Source organism: Triturus cristatus, chromosome 1_1 (genome assembly GCF_964204655.1).
Source record: "Triturus cristatus chromosome 1_1, aTriCri1.1, whole genome shotgun sequence".
Classification (NCBI taxonomy): Eukaryota; Metazoa; Chordata; class Amphibia; order Caudata; family Salamandridae; genus Triturus; species Triturus cristatus.
Window position 1 is genome coordinate 378,087,355 of NC_140579.1, and position 7,790 is coordinate 378,095,144.

Genomic DNA, 7,790 nt, shown 5'->3' on the forward strand with positions numbered 1-7,790 from the left:
GGCGTGTTCCATTGCGCGTGGCTACTTAGTGTATGCGGCTGCTCGAGAATAAATAAAGGAGCCGGTGAGAGATGTTGTCAGATCCAAGCAGCAGAACAGAGTGGACGCAGAGACAGAGCAACGACCGGAGCAGGGGTGGTTCCATCACCTTTGAGGAGAGAAGTCACCGCAACGACCGGCGGAGCCGATTCCATCACCTGTGTGGAGAGAAGTGACAGAGCAACAACCGGAGGAGCCGATTTCATCACCTGTGAGGAGAGAAGTGACAGAGCAACGACCGGAGGAGCCGTTTCCATCATCTGTGAGGAGAGAAGTCACAGAACAGCAGCCAAGAGGCCGTTTCCAATAAAGATTCATCCCTCAAAACCTGAAGATGTCTGCACCCAAGGGTGTCGCAATCGACATCGACCTGGGCACCACTTACTCCTGCGTGGGGGTGTTCCAACATGGCAAGGTGGAGATCATTGCCAACGACCAGGGCAACCGCACCACCCCCAGCTATGTGGCCTTCACAGACGATGAGAGGCTTATCAGAGATGCTTCCAAGAACCAGGTGGCCCTCAACCCCCAGAACACCGTATTTGATGCCAAGAGACTGATTGGTAGGAAGTTTGATGGCACGGTGGTGCAGGCGGACATGAAGCACTGGCCCTTCAAGGTCGTGAGCGATGGTGGGAAGCCCAAGGTGCAAGTGGAGTACAAAGGAGAGAACAAGACTTTCTCCCCAGAGGATGTGTCTTCCATGGTGCTGACCAAGATGAAGGAGACTGCTGAGGCATACCTGGGCCATCCAGTCTCAAATGCTGTCATCACTGTGCCTGCTTACTTCAATGACTCCCAGAGACAGGCCACTAAAGATGCAGGGGTTATCGCTGGTCTGAATGTGCTAAGGATCATCAATGAGCCCACAGCGGCAGCCATCGCCTATGGTCTGGACAAGAGCGGCAGGGGAGAGCGTAATGTCCTAATCTTTGATCTGGGTGGAGGTACCTTTGATGTTTCCATTCTAACAATTGATGACAGCATCTTTGAAGTTAAGGCTACAGCTGGAGACACCCACATGGGAGGGGAAGACTTTGACAACCGCATGGTTAGTCACTTCATTGAGGAATTCAAGAGAAAGCACAAGAAGGACATCATCCAGAACAAGAGGGCAGTCAGAAGGCTGAGAACTGCTTGTGAGAGGGCCAAGAGAACCCTGTCTTCCAGCACTCAGGCCAGCATCGAGATTGATTCGCTGTTTGAAGGCATTGATTTCTACACTTCCATCACCAGAGCTCGCTTTGAGGAACTGTGTGCTGACCTCTTCAGAGGAACCCTCAATCCTGTAGAGAAGGCTCTTAGAGATGCCAAGCTGGACAAAGCTCAGATCCATGAAGTTGTGCGTGTAGGAGGATCAACACACATCCCCAAAATCCAGAAACTGCTGCAGGACTTTTTCAGTGGCAGAGAACAGAATAAATGCACCAACCCAGACGAGGCTGTAGCTTATGGTGTAGCAGTGCAAGCTGCTATACTGATGGGTGACAAGTCTGAGAATGTGCAGGACCTGCTCCTCCTGGATTTAGCACCTCTCTCACTGAGGCTTGAGACTGCAGGTGGTGTGATGACTCATCATCAAACGCAACAGCACCATCCCAACCAAGCAAACCCAGATCTTCACTACCTACTCCGATAACCAGCCTGGGGTTCTGATCCAAGTGTATGAGGGTTAAAGAGCCATGACTAAGGACAACAATCTCCTGGGGAAATTTGATCTAAGCGGAATCCCACCAGCCCCTCGTGGTGTACCACAGATTGAGGTGACCTTTGACATAGATGTCAACGGTATCCTGAATGTCTCTGCTGTGGACAAGAGTTCAGGCAAACAGAACAAGATCACCATCACCAATGACAAGGACCGGCTGAGCAAAGAGGAGATTGAGAGGATGGTGCAGGAGGCTGAGAGGTACAAAGCAGATGATGAAGCCCAGAGAGAGAAGGTCTTTGCCAAGAATTCACTGGGGTCCTATGCCTTCAACATGAAGAGTACAGTGGAGGATGACAAACTTAAAGACAAGATCAGCGAAGATGAACGGAAAAAGATAGTGGACAAATGCAACCAGACCATCTCCTGGCTGGAGAGCAACCAGCTGGCAGAGAAGGAGGAGTATGAGCACCAGCAGAAGGAGCTGGAGAAGGTCTGTAATCCCATCATCACCAAACTATACCAGGGCGGGATGTCTGGGGGAATGCCTGATGCGAGCTGTGAAGCTCAGGCCCGCCAAGGGAGCTCCAGCGCTGGACCCACCATTGAGGAGGTGGATTAATGATGGACTCTTTTCATGGTCCCACCATTGAGGAGATGGATGAATGAAGGACAATAATGGACTCATCCCATGGCCCCTCCATTGAGGAGGTGGATTAATCCTAGATAACAATGTGCTCTTCCCATGGATACACAGTTGAGAAAGTGGATTAAACAGACTTGTGTCTCTTAACAGACTTTTCTAGGTGATTCAGAACATTCTATGGCCACATGTACTGAATAAAAGCGAATGCGTTTGTGTCACAGTGAGAATTGTAATTTTGTTATCGTATTGCTACCTCTTATAGAGACCATGTTGCTCAAATATTTTGTATTAAAATGAGTGAACTGATCACCATTGTCTCTATTTGTAATTTACTTGGTTAGTGTGTTTTGGACCGGGGAGAGTGTGTGCTTTTGTGAAATTGGAACGTGTAAAATATTGCATAGGTGTCACTTGTCTTTTAAGTGGGAGGGGAGAAGGGGGCTTGGGTCCTGCCTATGTTTGTGGCTAATGCAGTGTACTATAAATCCCCCAAAAAACAACTTCACAAAATGTTTTGTCCTGTGTTGTACGGATGACAAATCAAATAGGGCTAGATTAAAGGAAACTGCACATTACTATGTAGGGGTGGTGAGTAGTGTGGGAAGAGGCCACACAGAATGAGGGAGCATTTTAGGAGTACATAATGTGTGTGGGAACAAGAGCATTAAAATGTGGAGTTATAAAACGGATAAAACAACGTATACATGATCTATTTGTGATTGCACATGCTGTTGAACTTGCAGTTGGTTTCCTTTTAATGTCTGTACAGTGCCAAGCATTTCTTGACTAAGTGATTTACTCCATTGTATCCTTTAATATCAGTGCAGAATAGGCAGTGAGCATACTCCACCTCCTACAAATTGCACCTCCCACATACTCCACCTCACGCATATTGCACCTCCCGCATACTCCACCTCCCGAATACTCCACCTCCCGCGCACTCCCCTCTCATGTATTTCACCTCTCACATACTCCACCTCCCACATATTGAACCTCCCACATATTCCACCTCCCACATATTCCACCTCCCACATACTGCACCTCTTGCATACTGCACCTGCCACTTACTCTGCTGTTGTGTCCTGCCGGACACAGTCTAGTGTTCCTGCCAGCCACTCCCCCGAGGGCTGACCCACACACACCCCCTCACCCATCCAACACGGGCGTCACCGGTCAGGTGACCCCGCTAATAAAAGGGCCCGAGTGCACGTGCTCGCGGCTAGTCATCCGTACCACCTATCCATGTGTCTGTGTGGTCGTTCATCCATTATGTGGGCCTAGGGCCCAGAACATAACACTGGCGACGAGCGGGTTTTTCCCGCGTGTGCAGCCGCCGTTTGTGAAGGTGGCGTGCTGCCTGTGTATCGGGCGGCCCCTGCAGCTGGCACAGATCAGCTGAAGATCCGCGGGGTGTGCAAAGAGCCCTGGTGTGCAAGTGCGGCGATCGGGAGCCCGCCACGTGCCTGCAGTGGCCGTCGATGCATGGCGGCACCTAAACCGCACGATTGCTGAGCCTCCGGTGCGGCGAGAGAGGAGCCGGTGGCGAGCCCTGCCACCAATTTGCTGAGCCCCCAACAGAGGCACGAGCTGAGCGGAGCCCACCCGCATCGGCCGGGATGACCCAGCGGCCGCAAGGTGAGCCTCCTGTGACACGAGGGAGAAGGGAGTAGCCGCCCGCCTCAGCGAGGAAAAGACATTGCCCCAGCGTAGCGCATGCATGAGAGAGGCTGCTGGGCGGGGAGAGACAGGAGGAGACGGCGGCCGGCAGAAAATGAGAAGAGGCCCCCATCGGAGTACACCGACATAGGATGGAGGGCTGCGTGAGCGGCCGTAATGCCGGAAGGGCGCGGCCGGTCCGTGGTGTGGTGAGGACCCCGCTCATCAGGAATACATGAAGGATCCAATTAAGAAAACCAAAAAAAAAAACAATAAAGACAGAAAGAGATTGCTAAACCTTACCGCGCTGTGCACAATGCCTGTGGAGCCATAGGAACTGCCGGTGCGGTACACTGGGACCCGAGGACGTCCGGGGGTGTCTGCACCTCGAGGGACATCAGCCGGTGTAGAGGGGAAGACTCCGTGCGAGTTGCCTGTTGGTTCTTGCCTGCAGAGACGCGACGTGCTGCAGAAACCAGTAACCGATCAAGGTTCCAGGGCGAAAGTAGACTGCCGGGGACAGCGTTAATAAGCCAGCAGCACCGCCTAGTGGTCTGAAGTGGTACCGCGCCGAAAGGACCCACCTGGAATTTGACGGCAGACAGCGCTAAAAGCAGTCACTGCGGTGAGAAGGAGAAGGCTGCTGTCTGCCCCATAGCATTTTGACTGTTTTGGCCTCTGCACTGGCATCCCCAGCCCGCGCAGCTCAGTCATAGAGAAATAGCTGCAGCGAAAACTAAAGGAGCGCCACCTAGCACCTACTGGTGGCACCGCACCCAGACACACACCGGTGCAGAAAAGAACAAAAGAAACTAAATTGCTGAAAACTCAGGCCCGTTTAAACGAGTCCCAAACACAAACTCCAGCGAGGCCCGTATGTATGCCCCCCTTACAGAGCGGATGTCACTGACAGAACTACGCCAGTCCCGCACCCTCACTCGCCTGTTATGCAGCATGTATGAAGGAGATGTGGTAAGCGCTGCTGTCCAAAGCCTCTGAATATCCGTAGCAGCACCCCCCTGGCAGGGGAGAAGACCAAAGCTACACCTGCTCCCAGTGCCACCCCTCCTGCACATCTCTTCTCTGTGAGGCCCACAATCTTCAAGGGAGTTTGCCGTGGCTGGAAGGAGTGGTGGCTGCGGCGCCACCTGGTGGTCATTGGATGCACTGCAATCGGCCCGAGTACTGAGGACGTGGCCCGGCCGTGAGTGTGCAACTAAATCAAACGGACACCCATCAGAAGGCATTTTCATGCTGCCCACTTTTGTTCCTCTCACCAGTTTTCTGCATTTTTTCCTGCTGCCAAGCCTTCTGCCCTAGTGTGGTACGCATCCACCGTGCCACCTATCAGCTACCTTTACAACAAACAAATGATGGACGGAATGCTGACAATGCAGACATTCTCCCCCAGTCAAGAGATCTGGGTTAAATCCATCGTTCTTTTGCCCACTACGCCACCCCAGTTCAGACATGGCCATATGCAAATCAGTCTTGACCCTGTGCCTCATGGGAACAGTCCAGCCCGAACTGCCAAGCCATGTCTTCCCTGGACCGGAATCAAGCATCCTAGGACCGGTTTCTGGCTATCAGCCGTCATCAGCCAGGATAGCTTGACTCCAGTGGCGTAGTGAGCACGGGTCCCACGTCTGGGAATACCCATCCCACTTAGGGCGAAAAGCGTTACAACAAACAAATGATGGACGGAATGCTGACAATGCAGACATTCTCCCCCAGTCAAGAGATCTGGGTTAAATCCATCGTTCTTTTGCCCACTACGCCACCCCAGTTCAGACATGGCCATATGCAAATCAGTCTTGACCCTGTGCCTCATGGGAACAGTCCAGCCCGAACTGCCAAGCCATGTCTTCCCTGGACCGGAATCAAGCATCCTAGGACCGGTTTCTGGCTATCAGCCGTCATCAGCCAGGATAGCTTGACTCCAGTGGCGTAGTGAGCACGGGTCCCACGTCTGGGAATACCCATCCCACTTAGGGCGAAAAGCGTTACAACAAACAAATGATGGACGGAATGCTGACAATGCAGACATTCTCCCCCAGTCAAGAGATCTGGGTTAAATCCATCGTTCTTTTGCCCACTACGCCACCCCAGTTCAGACATGGCCATATGCAAATCAGTCTTGACCCTGTGCCTCATGGGAACAGTCCAGCCCGAACTGCCAAGCCATGTCTTCCCTGGACCGGAATCAAGCATCCTAGGACCGGTTTCTGGCTATCAGCCGTCATCAGCCAGGATAGCTTGACTCCAGTGGCGTAGTGAGCACGGGTCCCACGTCTGGGAATACCCATCCCACTTAGGGCGAAAAGCGTTACAACAAACAAATGATGGACGGAATGCTGACAATGCAGACATTCTCCCCCAGTCAAGAGATCTGGGTTAAATCCATCGTTCTTTTGCCCACTACGCCACCCCAGTTCAGACATGGCCATATGCAAATCAGTCTTGACCCTGTGCCTCATGGGAACAGTCCAGCCCGAACTGCCAAGCCATGTCTTCCCTGGACCGGAATCAAGCATCCTAGGACCGGTTTCTGGCTATCAGCCGTCATCAGCCAGGATAGCTTGACTCCAGTGGCGTAGTGAGCACGGGTCCCACGTCTGGGAATACCCATCCCACTTAGGGCGAAAAGCGTTACAACAAACAAATGATGGACGGAATGCTGACAATGCAGACATTCTCCCCCAGTCAAGAGATCTGGGTTAAATCCATCGTTCTTTTGCCCACTACGCCACCCCAGTTCAGACATGGCCATATGCAAATCAGTCTTGACCCTGTGCCTCATGGGAACAGTCCAGCCCGAACTGCCAAGCCATGTCTTCCCTGGACCGGAATCAAGCATCCTAGGACCGGTTTCTGGCTATCAGCCGTCATCAGCCAGGATAGCTTGACTCCAGTGGCGTAGTGAGCACGGGTCCCACGTCTGGGAATACCCATCCCACTTAGGGCGAAAAGCGTTACAACAAACAAATGATGGACGGAATGCTGACAATGCAGACATTCTCCCCCAGTCAAGAGATCTGGGTTAAATCCATCGTTCTTTTGCCCACTACGCCACCCCAGTTCAGACATGGCCATATGCAAATCAGTCTTGACCCTGTGCCTCATGGGAACAGTCCAGCCCGAACTGCCAAGCCATGTCTTCCCTGGACCGGAATCAAGCATCCTAGGACCGGTTTCTGGCTATCAGCCGTCATCAGCCAGGATAGCTTGACTCCAGTGGCGTAGTGAGCACGGGTCCCACGTCTGGGAATACCCATCCCACTTAGGGCGAAAAGCGTTACAACAAACAAATGATGGACGGAATGCTGACAATGCAGACATTCTCCCCCTATCAGCTACCTAGCACACGGCATCCTGGCCTGCCCTGCGTGACTGCCCGTAGTGCACCTTCACTCAAGAAGAATCCCAGGGGAATTGGGAGAAATGCTGAGAGCCATAGGCCCATCCGGTAAGGAGGAGGGGAAGAGTCCTTCGTCTCAGTTCTCATAGCATTGACAAGAGTGTCTGCAGTGCTACCTACAGTTTGACTGAGCCATTGCACCAGAGTACAGCACACTGCAAATAAACAGCCCCAATTACATATTGATGCTGTGCTCAAAGTTTCCCTGTTTGCCCTGATCACCAAACAGCCTGCCGTGTCCGGTGACATCGCCAAGGGCAGCCAAAATAGCGGCTACTGCTGCGTGCAGAGACCAACCCAAAGAGATGTTTGCACTGTTCTCCCTGCCAGACCCAGGTACCTGCAGGTCAACAGCAGTGCAGAGTGCATTGTACGCCCCATCC

The 7,790-nt window shown here is 52.5% G+C and overlaps 1 pseudogene; it reads left to right on the top strand.

Annotated features, from left to right (window-relative positions):
- Positions 1 to 373: 373 nt before the first annotated feature.
- LOC146870242 (heat shock 70 kDa protein-like) lies at positions 374 to 2,309 on the top strand (annotated as a pseudogene).
- The last annotated feature ends 5,481 nt before the right edge of the window (positions 2,310 to 7,790 follow it).